The 13760-nt window shown below is 38.1% G+C and overlaps 1 long non-coding RNA gene across 2 annotated transcripts in view; it reads left to right on the top strand.

The window, feature by feature from the left end:
* The first annotated feature begins 496 nt into the window (after positions 1-496).
* The window catches only part of LOC111096877, a 51276-nt gene continuing 38012 nt past the window's right edge, over positions 497-13760 (top strand). For both annotated transcript variants that reach the window (XR_005361627.1, XR_005361626.1), the window contains exons 1-2: positions 497-689; positions 3480-3555. This is a non-coding gene — a long non-coding RNA (uncharacterized LOC111096877). The remainder of the gene's footprint in view (positions 690-3479; positions 3556-13760) is intronic.

Below are 13760 nucleotides of genomic sequence, written 5' to 3'. Positions count from 1 at the left end.
ACAATTTATAACTTTAATTAGGACATAAGTCTAAATAAAAGAATATTGCATTTCCAAATAAAGGTAGATGCCTGTATCAGTATTTTATTTTAATGAATATAGCTTATCAAAAATTTCCACAAAATCATATTTGTTTTTTAGTCCCTTTTCAAATTGTGTTTGTATTGTTGCTGAGAACATAAATCTCAAAACAAGATTTATAAAGTCATCATTTCCTTTCAAATGCTCATGATCAACATAATACTGAACAGTAATGTCATTTTGGACATTGGGAAAATTACCTAACTTTTCTAGCGCTTAGTTTTCTACTCTATGTAATGGAAATGATAATAGTATCTACTTCATAGAGTTCTTTTGAGAATTTAGTAAAATTGGAAATATAAGACAATGAGTACAGAGTCTGGCATACACTAAATATTCAATAAATGTTAGTGCTAACGTTATTATGATAATGATCTTTACCATCATTATTATGTCACAATCCTCTCTTCTGACCTTATAGTTAGGTCAGAAGACCTAATCATCTCAGATTCCAGTTTCTTCCAATATTTTCTGTAATTCAGCCATGGAGACTCTCAGTAATATCCAGATGATGATGATGATGATGATGATGATGATGATGACAATAACTATATGACAATGTGGACAATAAAGACAAAGTCCCAGAACAGCTTGTTATGAATGATCATGTGAGTTTGGAGGATTCTTGTATTATAGCCAGAAAACCCAGGAATGTTTCAACCTAGGCTTTGTTTCTTTTCACATGATATCCACATAGAAGAAATATTCATAAGAATCCAGGGGAAATGGCAAATAAGTTACCAGTTTATTATTAGCTTGTTCTGTACTTAAATTCCAAAGCAGAGATCTCTGGTTAGCTGTGTTAATGAATGTAACCTGGTGAAAAGGATTGCTTTAAGTGCTTTTTTTTCACTAGTTTAAGTATAAATCCATATTTTAGGGTCTTACTAACTTCAGGTTGACCATTTGGTACAAAAGACTAAAAAGATGAGAATGCTTGTGGATGCCAAGAAGGGCAAAGAGAGTAGGATGACTAGGATTACCTTTGGAGAAGACCCTTCAACACTTTCTCTGGCTCTTGCTTCATGGTACAAGAGGAAGGAGGGAGATTCACAATTAAATGCAGGACCTTATATACCATACCCCCATCTACAACTAAATGTGGTCCAACAATGTTTAGGATTTGGCTCCAATTAGATTAATATTCCTTTGGAAAGTTAATATTTCCTTAGAAGAAGGAAAAAGAAATCCTTCTCTACTCTTTTTCCCAAATGGTGATTCAAGAACCTTTTAAGCCTATAATAAAAAGAAATGGAATGTAGCTCTATAACACATCAAAAAATAATAATTGCTAAAAAAAAGTCTGAAAAATAATAATGAATAATGAAATTTTGAGTTCTTGCCTTTAAGCACTCTAAAAAATTATGTTTTTAGTACCTAGCCTAGAAAGGCCTAACATTTCTGAAACTATATCTCTTCTTGAATAGAAATGAATAGATTTTTTAAAAAATCTTGTTTATCAGTTTAGCTCTCAACTAATCAATGAAATGCAGTTATTAATCACCAATGAATATATATATACACACACAAAGATGGAAGACCTCCTCTATGACAGCATCAAATGCAAAAGAAAAGGACAAAAATCAAATGTTTTTTGTAAAATCAGCATAACTAGAAGCTTATGCAGATAACAAACAACCAAATGATAAATATCCTCCAAGGCACTTTGTGCTCTTACAATCTTCTGGCCAATTAATTACCTTACTATTATATCATAAATGATTCTTAAACATACCCATAATTGGAAATTTCATTCTAATATTTTTTTTCTGTTTTGAATATTGAATACATTTTCAAAACCTCTACAGACTGCAAGGCAAAATGACCCAAGATTTTCTTTACTTAACCACAGATCGTAAGAAGAGAAAAGAGAAGCTTTCTGACCGTTTTTGAGTTGGTCCTTGGTAGGGTTGAATCACAGCAGTTTGTGAATGTTTCACAGATTCCTGAAAACATCAGTTACACTTCAATTGTTCAGATCTAAACTACTTTTATATTATAAAAGAGAAATAAAATTGGCTTAGACTTCCTTATCCATTCATCCATTCAAGATCTGACTCTCAGGAAGATACAATCTATGAAGCAGAGAGTTATTATATAATGAGGCAATTAATACAATATAGATGTAAAAGAAGGTATTTGGGAGTAGAGAAGAGGGAGCAAGTCACTCTGCCTGGGGGAAGGGGAAGGAGGTGTGGGAAGGATTCAAGGAGAAGATGGAAAAACTGTTTTCAGTATGACTAAGAGAACCAGGTGGACAAAGGCAGGGTACGAGGTGTGGCAGAGGTAGAGGAAAGGACATTCTAGGTGGAAGGAAAATCTTCATACATGCATGGAGACATGGCAAAATATATATGTTTGGGGAGTTGAGAATCCTTTTTTGCCAAGAAATCACAAGAGAAATGAAAAAATATAAGGAAGAGAATGCTGGTAAATGATGCTAGAAAATTAAGCAATGAACATGTGGTGAAAATAAGGCACAGTCAGGAGTTTGAAATTGATTCTCTGATGATTTCTGAAGGGGAATTAGTGATAGTTTATTTGAAGAATGTATTTTAAAAGAAATATTAGTAGAAGCCATTGTAAAAATTAGCATGCAACTGAACTTTGGCAATGGAAATAGAGAGAAGGAGATGTTTAGGAGATTAAACACACACACACACAGGTTAGAGGAACAGATTAGATGCTGAGGATGGAGGAGAAGGAATAATCTAAAATGAAGCCCTAATATGCTAATTAACAAATTATAGAAATACAGGAAAGATCTAATTAGTGGAGAAATCTGTGAGCCCAACTTTTCATATACTGAGTTAGAGGTGCTTCTGGGACAACCAGGTAAAGCTATTCCATTGTTATTTAGGTAGAATCTGTGGCCAAGAGAGGTTTGGGCACGAGATAAAGATTTGCAAATCACTGCCACTCAGTTGGCAGTCTAGGCTATGGAATTGGAAAAGACTGCCCAGAGAGAAATTGTGGAGAGAAGAGAAGTGACTCACTCTCATTGCATAATAACTGAGTCATCAGATGATATATCAGGTCTGATTACTTACTGATTGTAATTTTAAAAGACCTGGGTAGGGCTGGATTGTCCCAAAAGGCAAAGAACAATCTCCTTAGTGCCCCTCTGGCAAGGGTGGAGAAGATAGGAGAGGAGCTGTTGTAGTTGAAGCAGGAGTAGGATTGGGAGCACAGAGAGCCTCCCCCCTCCCAATTCTGTCTTGCCCACAATGCACCCAGGGCTTTAGAGAACATACCATTAACTATATTGTAATATCTGAGAAGCTTTCCGTTTATCCTTTTGATTGAATTTCTACCAGGTACATGTGTACACACGTGCATGTGTGTATGTGTACATATGTGTATATGCGTGTGAATGTGTTCATGTGTGTTTTCCATAGACACAATACAGGAACTGGCAAACGGAATCCATTGATTAAACAATACACCATCCAATGTCATCTACTTTCTACCTAGGTAAGTATTCAGTTATCATCTCTTGTTGAAGCCATCCCTAGAGCTCCAATTCTTCCTGGAGGACTCTGTATCGCCTTTTTGGATTTGCTTCACTGGCTCATCATCTATATTGCCTTTCTGTCCCATTACACGCAAAATCATTCATTCTTTCAACAAATATTTAATTTCAATCTACTTTATATTCCTATTCTTAAAACAGGGCCTAGTACAGATGGAGTTTATAAATTATTTAAAAAATTGAAGAATACTATTACTGTTATTGGTATTATTTTTATAGTAGTAACTATTATTTATTGAAAGGAGACCAGGAAAAAAAAAAAAGAAAGGAGACCAGGATCCTTAACAATTTATTGAGTACTTTTCATATATTCTGGGTTTTGTGCTAAATGTTTTATATGGGGGAATCCCTGGGTGGCTCAGCGTTTTGGCGCCTGCCTTTGGTCCAGGGCGCAATCCTGGAGTCCCGGGATCGAGTCCCGCGTCAGGCTCCCGGCATGGAGCCTGCTTCTCCCTCTGCGCCTCTCTCTCTCTCTCTCTCTCTCTCTCTCATCCTCACTCTCTCTCTCATGAATAAATAAATAAAATCTTTAAAAAATGTTTTGTATGTGTTATCTCCTTTTACTCCTCATGATAATCCTACAGTATAGACATTATTATTCTTAAGGGATGACTCCACTCTCCATCTCTGCCACTGTAATTTCAGCTACATCTAACACAGTATGCACTCCCTTCCTGAGTAAGAGGGTTTGCTATTTGCAACTTTTCATCCCTTGGCATCTAGGAGTGCCACTCTGTTATGGGTTGAATACTTAAAAAAAAAAAAAAAAAAAGGCTGGAAAAGGTGTCCTATTTCTCACCCACAGCATTCCTTCCACATCTGCACTGAGTTCCATTTCTTCTTGCCCTCAAAAACCATCTTCCATTAGTTTTCCTACTTTATTTTAACTTCTCATTTCCTTCTTACCCCTTCCACTGAATCCTTAAATATTCTCAGCTCTCTCTTACCTTAAAAAAGCAAGAAAAATAATATATGTCTTCTTTTCCCCAAATGTACTTTAAGCTAATACCTACATCTAGCCTATAGTTTTATGGGCAAAGTTACTGCTATAGTTGTCTATACTCCCTGGCTCCTGATTCTCATCCTTCTTCAGCTCACTGAGTAGGGGCTCTCCTACTCCTATCACTCAATCAAACACCATCACCACCAAGGTTATGCCTTTTTTCTTAACTCATTTTATGCTTTGCTGTGGTTACTTGGAAACAGCCTTTTTAGGGAAATTTATCACTAAAAATAACTTGCAAGACTGATTCAAAACATGCTGAACAACTGGAGGTGGGGCTGCCTTAAAATAGCAATAGCATACCAGTTTTACTGAATATCCCCAAAAAGGCTAGACAATATTAATTGCCCCTAATGAGGGAGGGTTAAAAATAAAATATTATAATTAGAAAAAGAAGTATTTTTAATCTATAAGATACTACTTGTCAGGTTTAATCTGATCCGTAGTGAAATGGAATAGAGAGGCCAGGCAAAAGTTGGTCGAAACAGGCTTTTAATTTTTTTTTTTTTAATTTATTTATGATAGTCACACAGAGAGAGAGAGAAAGGCGCAGAGACACAGGCAGAGGGAGAAGCAGGCTCCATGCACCGGGAGCCCGACGTGGGATTCGATCCCGGGTCTCCAGGATCGCGCCCTGGGCCAAAGGCAGGCGCCAAACCGCTGCGCCACCCAGGGATCCCGAAACAGGCTTTTAATGGGATGCACTGCTCCGGGGCCGCAGGGGAGGGAGGGTGGGGGGGCGAGGGGAGGGAGTCGCACCCAGGCAGACCGCAGGGGGGTCTGTAAAGAGTTTTCGTTGGGAAGGTGGGGGCAGGACGGCCTTCCGATTAGGGCAAGGATTACAGGTCTTGTAAGCTAAATTAGGGTAGGGTGGCAAGGAGGCATTATTGGGAGGTTGCTGGCCTGGAGTCGGCCGTTTTGAGGTCCTCAGTCTCGCCAGCCCAACACTACTCAAGGCATCTATAAAGTGACTATGAAATGATTTTATAAGCAGTTGTAGAAGAGCAATAAGTGAATTCACCATCAGAAAAATAACTGAAAATAACTGCAGCCAAGTTCAGAGACCTACAGTCACAGCACTGGGACTTAATTGGTATGAATATTATTTATTGACCTTGACTATGTTAAGGGTTTGTATTTAGATTTTAATATCTCTATGTCACTAGGAAACAGAAAAACTAAAAAACTAAGGAACAAGACTTTTCTGAACAACAATGCCATGCTGGGCAAGCCGGTAAGAGATTTGTAGAAGCTCAGTTGGAGAAAAGACACAAATTCAAAAGAAGTTTGATTAGAATTTAAGTCTTGGAATGGCTACAGAGGAGGGAAAGGAGAGGAGGGAGGGGGTTTAATGGAGAAGGCTTTGAGAGATAGGTGTTTTAGGGAAGAATGATAACTAAAACCTTTCCAAATTTGCGACTCTTAAATGGTGTCATCCTGAAAAGAAAAAAATATATATATATATCTAATATAATTTGCTTACACTATTCTTTGAACTTTATTGCTTAAACTTTGACTATATAAAACCCAAATATGAATTATCTGAAAGTAATGTAACTTGTTCAGAAATAAAGTGAATTCATTAGTTTCTTTATTAATAAAAAATTTAACCAATCCATATACTGTTGGTTGGTATTTACCAGTCCTCAGATCCAATCTAAATGGCTCTGTCCTCTACAAAGCTTTATATCTCAGGCCATATCACTATTAATGGCATTAAAGTAGCCAATGACAAAATCCAGAGACTTCAGATATGTTCCTTTATTTTAAATTACAGAGAAGCATCCCTGATTTATCAAAAATAGTTACAAGTGAGGAAAGCAGAAAGAATTTGAACCGACAGTTTTGACATAGGAACAAGAATTTTTTTTTTTTTAATTTTTATTTATTTATGATAGAGAGAGAGAGGCAGAGACACAGGCAGAGGGAGAAGCAGGCTCCATGCACCGGGAGCCCGATGTGGGATTCGATCCGGGGTCTCCAGGATCGCGCCCTGGGCCAAAGGCAGGCGCCAAACTGCTGCGCCACCCAGGGATCCCAGGAACAAGAATTTTATATTGTATTTTGATAAAGCCTTAAAAGTAACCCACTACTTAAAAAAATCATTCAATAATATATGCCACAAACAACTTCATCTCTAACCACCTCTAAAGCCCATTCTTGAATTTCACCACTAAGACACAGGTTAAATTAGTGAAATGAAATGAGACTTGGGAAGAGGGTAGGGTCTGGAATAGGTAGGGGAGCAGATGAAGCTATACTTGGGAATGGGAGGAGAGACCAGGTGTGGCTCAGGTAAAACTCAGGGACGACGGAGGTCAGAGAAGGACCATGGGGTCACGGAGGGGTAGGCTAACATGAATACTAATCCATATTGAAATCATTACCCACATGGTCCAGTTGGGAACAGTGTTATATTCATAGAAGAGCAGTAAAATAAGAATCCTGATGTTTATTTATGTTTTTTCTCAAAATTTAAGGGAATTCCAGATTCTGCATAATGCTGTCCAGATGTAGATTGGGTGAGAACTTTCTCTAGTGTACATGAAAAGCACAGAGCCTAAGAACAGTCATATGTTATTAATTTTCAGCTAGATACCCATACATTACAGGGTAATTTAAAAATATCTAAATTTTGTGGTTGCCAAATCAGCATGAAAATCTATGTCCATGATAACTAAATAATAGCCATGTTGAAATATCACTACTCATGAGAAGAGGATAAGGGTAAATATCCATTAAAAAACTGGAATGAATTTGTCTCTTTATGCCACATGGTAATGAAAGCTGTAGTTAAGAAGATGCAAAACCACTGATATAGAAAGTGGGCTATAGAGATGTTTTATCCTGGGGTGCCCAGGTGGCTCTGTTGATTAAGCGTCAGACTCTTGCTCTTAGGGTTGTGAGCCCAAGCCCAGGATTCAGCTCCATGCTGGGCAAGGAACCTACATAAAAAATAAAAATAAATAAAGATGTTTTATCCTGTCAAAGCATTTTCTTGTGTCCTAAATTTGCTTATGTGATCAATCTTAAATATAAATCTGGATTCACTACTCTCTTATTTTGGGTACTCTCTTATTAAGAAGTAGCATTACTCCAAATTCATTATCAAATTACATATTAAACAGCTTTGCAGAAGTGATAAGCAACTCAAAAGTCTTAGTGGCTCAATGACAAACATTAAATTTTCCTCATATTATATATCAGTGATTGTGAGTCATCTGCTATAGCTCTTTCCACATATCTGCCTCTGAGAGCACCCAGGATTAAGGAGCAGTCCTTTAAAAAAAAAAGATTTTATTTATTTATTCATGAGAGACACAGAGAGAGAAAGAGAGAGAGAGAGACAGAGAGAGACAGAGAGAGGCAGAGACACAGGCAGAGGGAGAAGCAGGCTCCATGCAGGGAGCCCTACGTGGAACTCAATCTCAGGTCTCCAGGATCACACCCTGGGCTGAAGGCAGCACTAAACCACTGAGCCACTTGGGCTGCCCAAGGAGCAGTCCTTATTTGGGACATGCATTTTTGTAGCAGAAAGTTGGACACATGTAAATGTTCTTAAAGCTTCTGCTTGAATGAAGTAAATATCTCATCTGCTCATCTGTCATTGGCCAAAGCAAGTCACACGAACAAGCCCAACATAATGGACTGGGCATATAAACTCATCCTATAGAAGGCACTATAAGTCACATAGCAATGATGGGTTATATCATCCTTTTATAAGAAAGGGAACTACACAACTAGGATTGATAACACAGAGACTTTATACTGTAAGCTTTGGGGAGTTAACTGAACTGAGGTTTCTATAAGGATAGCAGCAGATTCTGATTTTTGTTAGATTAATCACCATAGCAAATTTTGAAAGGAAAGAATGCTTCTGTGACAAGATAAAACATTTTCACAGCTACTGTCTACTTCAGTAGCTCTGGGTTTTTTTGTTTTTGTTTTTTTTTAATTTTTATTTATTTATGACAGTCACACACACAGAGAGAGAGAGAGAGAGAGAGGCAGAGACACAGGCAGAGGGAGAAGCAGGCTCCATACACCGGGAGCCCGATGTGGGACTTGATCCTGGGTCTCCAGGATCGCGCCCTGGGCCAAAGGCAGGCGCTAAACCGCTGCACCACCCAGGGATCCCTAGCTCTGGGTTTTGTTGGTGAGCATTCAGGATCACTCATTCATGCCTTTCTATTCCTCTGGAAGTATACTGTGAAAGGTCACCCATAATATCTCTCTATCATCCATCCATATTTTAACTGCACCTTCTTCAGCATTTGACACTTTGAACACATTCTCTTTAAATCCCCTCACCACCTGGATTTAAAGACATAATCTTTCCTGCTTCTTATCCAGCCCCTCCTATTTATGTTAAGGGTGCTTCTTCCTTCGCTTGCAAAGTGGTGTGGTTCTTTTGAGTACCATTCTTGGCCACCATTGTCTTTCTTATTTTATGCTCAATCTGTATTCTCTCATACACAACTTTAACTGTCTCCAAAGTTAAAATAATTTCACAGTGTGATTCTAACTCTGATCTTGCTCCTGACCTTCATGAAATTCATGATTCCCTCCTAGGCATTTTTCCAAAAAGTCTATGTTTCCATGAGCCTCCAGAACTACATAGTCATGTACTTCTATCTGAAATATCTTTCCCCTTTACAGCTTAACCCTTATTTATATTTTTATATTCAACTCAAATATTCACTCTCTAGACAGCTCTCCCCCACTCCCCTTTGTGTGTTGACTGCCTTTTCAAAGAGAGTCCTTTGCATGGCTCCGTCATGGCACTCAACACACTATCATCATTGCTTATTTGTTTGTTTCTCTCCCTTTTAGAAACTCAGATCCTTTAAGGAAAAGACAGTTATTTGTTTTTGTATACATAGCAACAACTGCATGTCTAGCACCTACCAGGTACTCAAAAATGTTTTAAAATGATTGAATTGATATAGAATGAGTGGTTAGTGAGAGACAGAATTCCTTTGAATCCGGAAATAAGTTTGGAGACTGAGAATCAAGGAATCTTATCTATGATATATTTTTAGAAAAGTTCAAGTCTACAGTGTCTGCTACAAAGGTGATATAATCTAGGACACCTTATGAGAATTTTTTTAAATGTGAAGCTTCATAACCTAAAGGGTAATTTTATTCAAGTTTTATAAATGATCTTCTTACAACCAGATATCCATGTGTTTTAATTGTTCATGTTTTCATTTGAGTTTATGATCATGTTGTGAAGTGGAACTATTTTAATTATTTCTGGCTTTATCAGACAGGCATTTATTCAGAGGATCAGGGCCACTAGGGACCCATCTGTGTGTGTGTGTGTGTGTGTATGTGTGTGTCTATCTATCGATCTATTGATCTATCGATCTATCGATCTCTCTATGGATTTGTTATAGAGATTTGACCTTACACAATTGTGGGAGCTGCTTAAAAAGCAGTCTCTTTAAGTCTGTTGTCTTTCCATCCAGTGCTGGAGCTTAAAATCTATGAGATAGGCAGTCAGGAAGAGAAAATGGTTGCAAAGTCAGGGAGACCAAGAATAAACTGGAACCCATAAGCACGAGCTGGAATCTGCAAGGTTGGACTGAAACTGATGTCAGTTTTTGTTCCTCTGCCCTTAGTGCTATGTGTATTCTGGAATGTCGGGGTGGGGGGGCGGGGGGCTTCACCATGAGGCTAAACAAATACATTTGTCCCAGGAGTCAGAGAAGTTATAGGAGGGAAGTGCAAGAGTTGTAGGCCCAGCTCCTGGCTTACGCGAAGTGGGTGAGCCAGCCTATAAGTGACAATGTATATGAGCCACAAAATAATTGCTGCTTCATGTCTGCCTTCCAAATCTTGCACAAGAATATCCTTTGTGGTTTACCCTAACCACAGACTTTCAAGAAAGGTCATTCTGGGAAATGTAGTTCAGGCTAGCCAAGTTGACACATTGCAAAGCCACCACACTGGCTTATGAAAATTAAGTTATATGTGTATGCCAAATGACATCACAGCCTAGTGTATTTATTGAATATTTTCTTGTTCTAGTCTTTGGCCATTAACTCACTGAATTATCACAACCCAATGCTGTAGGGACTGTCACCGTTCCCATTTTCCAGATGTGAGGAAACTAAATCACAAAATGGTTAAGTAACTCGCCTGAAGTCATTGAGCCAGTAAGTAGTAGCAGAAGCAGGATTTAAACTACCTGGGAAATACAACTCTAGAGCCTCTGCTCTTGCCCATTATGCTCTATCACCCTGTGCAACACTGTGAGAAAAGTTCTGGAAGAATTGAGTCGACAGATGGCATAATGTAGTCTAAGCCTGGAAAGTGTGAAAGCACCTGGGCCGTAGCAGTCAGCACTGATTTTCCACTGTGCAAAACACAACATTGTTTGCTTGATTAAATTAATGCTTTAAATTTTGCTTGAATTTACTTTTTATGGATTTAATATTTTGGTTTCATGTTGTATGAAAGCTATGGTGACGTATAAGGAATTTATATATTATTTATGTTTGCATGTATAATTTTTATGATGAAAAGAATTAAAATCAATATGGTTCTCAAATAGCAAATGCTTTAACTCATCTTGAGGTGAGCTGGGCTATTTCTGAGAAAGAAAGGAAATGTAAAGAGCCAACATCTCTGAGTTATCACTAATAAATTAAAGATGAAAAAATGCACTAAAAATAAACAAGTGAATCACTACTTAAGTCCACAGAGAAATGCTTTTTAAAAACCCTCAATTCCAGGGTTCCTGGGTGGCACAATCGGTTAAAGTGCCTGACTCAGCTTTCAGCTCAGGTTGTGACCTCAGGGTCCTGATTTTGGGGTTGAGGGGATTGAGCTGCACATCCTCTCTGTGCTCAGTGCGGCGTTTGCTTTAGATCTCTCTCCCTCTGACCCTCCCCCTTCTAAAAAATAAATCTTAAAAAAAAAAAATCTCAATCACTACTAAATGAGAGATGCTTTTGACAGATGATACTGTTTGTGAATTAAATGTACATGCAGTTCTCCTTGTCCAATCACAAAAAGCCAGATTTTCACAACAAAAATACTTCCTCTTTGTCTGTGGGGCAGATTCTTAAAATGTTCCAAATGTGCTCTAGCAGGCAAAAGCAATGGGAATCAAGGTACGTCAGGATGATTATGGTTGTCTGGTTGGGAGCCTTCTGAGACTGTCCTTGTGCAATTCTCTGTGTAATTCAGCATTTGAAAATTAAAACGCATTTGGAGTTTTCTGTGACCATGGCTTTGCATTGCACAATTCCTGAACTGCTTTCAATCACTTAACCACTTCCCCCTTACACGGATTGCCTACATTTCCTTTACAGCGCATCATGTGCTAGGAGAAGTGTCTTAGTCTATAATGTGTGTCTCACCTGCAAAACACTGGAATCATACTTGGCACTGAGTCAGCTAACAGACTTACAGTGGCTTTATCCTGAAAATCTAATTTGTATGTAATTCTGAAACTACCAATCTCTAAAAATACACTCAGCTTTAGATAAGGTATATTTTCCTAAAAGTGCTTTTTTTTTTCTTAAGATTTATTTATGTATTTGAGAGAAAGAGAGAGAGTGTGCAGAGAAGGGGCAGAGGGAGAGAATGTCTAAGCAGACTCCCACTGAGCAGGGAGCCTGAGGGGGACTGGATCTTGCAAGCCATGAGCTCCGGACCTGAGCCCAATCCAAGAGTTGATGCTTCACTAAGCCACCCAGGCGCTCCCCAAAACTAGTTTATTAAATGCCTTGCCTGCAGATCAACTGCCTGCCCTGGCCCTGGAGCATCTCTGTCTGTGTTGGATGCTTCCTGCCCTAAATACAGGCCCTGCCAAGCCCATCTCTGCCTTGCCTGCTATTTGGAATCCTCTCTCATCTTTTATAGAATCCCTTATAGTTTTGATAAGACCTAGCACACAGAGTGCTTACTATGTGCCAGACACCCTTTTAAGCATATACTAATTTTTAAATGATGCAAAAGAGTGGTAAAATAATTTCTAGAAGATTATGTAGCCATTAAAAATAAGGAGATATAGGGGCACCTGGGTGGCTCAATTGGTTAAGTATCTGCCTTCGTCTTAGGTTGTTATCTCAGAATCCTGGAAAAGTGCCCATTCAGGTTCCCTGCTCAGCAGGCAGTCTGCTTTTCCCTCTCCCTTTTGACTCCCCCCACCCCCATTCATGCTCTCTGTATCTTTCTCAAATAAATAAATAAAATTTAAAAAAATAAATAAGGAGGCATAATAATATGAAACCTTATTGATGATATAATATTAAGTGGAAAATCAAGTTGCAGAACAAAACGTTAACATGATCACCTACGTTAAAACTATACATTAGATATATAAATAATAGTTCTTGTTCTTTCCCTCTCTCTCTCTACACATACACACACACATGCAGCTTAAAGTTTTAGAAAGCATATATTTATATATCTGTATAGTTTAAATTTTTCAATGAACATTTAAAAACAAAATAAATAGGAAAATGACTACATAAAAATAAACTATGATTTTAACAAACATACCAGAACTGGCGATTTTTTTAAAAGATTTTATTTATTTATTCATGACAGACACAGAGAGGCAGAGACACACGCAGAGGGGGAAGCAGGCTCCATGCAGGGAGCCTGATGCTGAACTCGATCCCAGGACTCCGGGATCACGCCCTGAGCCAAAGGCAGATGCTCAACCACTAAGCCACCCAGGTTCCTTAGAACTGGCAATTTAAGTAAATTAGTGTTATATTCATGAAAGGAGAGAAACTTGGCTAGATATTAACCTTATTTTAATCATGATTTAAAAAAAAATTTTGATATCCACTGTTAAGAACTGCCAACTAAACCAACATTGTGTTTTTCTGAATATCCCCCTATGAGAACATAGATTTCTAATTTGGGGATTTTTTTTAACCACACAGTGGCATTTGTCATTGTGGCTGATGAATGAAATTGCTAATGATCCTGGGTAATGCCGATTTTAGTCAAAACTGTGCAGACTTCTCTCTCATTCAGAGCACTGTAATTTTTTAAAGGATGTTTTATGGGTAACCATTCACTCCTTTTATAAGGCATAGAGACCTCAAAGTGTTTTCAAAGTCTATTTCAAAATAATAAGCTTAATTACACTCTGTGGGGAGAAATCTGCATATTTAC

The sequence above is a fragment of the Canis lupus genome, chromosome 7 (genome assembly GCF_011100685.1).
Source record: "Canis lupus familiaris isolate Mischka breed German Shepherd chromosome 7, alternate assembly UU_Cfam_GSD_1.0, whole genome shotgun sequence".
Taxonomy (NCBI): Eukaryota; Metazoa; Chordata; class Mammalia; order Carnivora; family Canidae; genus Canis; species Canis lupus.
This window is presented reverse-complemented; position numbering and strand designations above follow the sequence as displayed.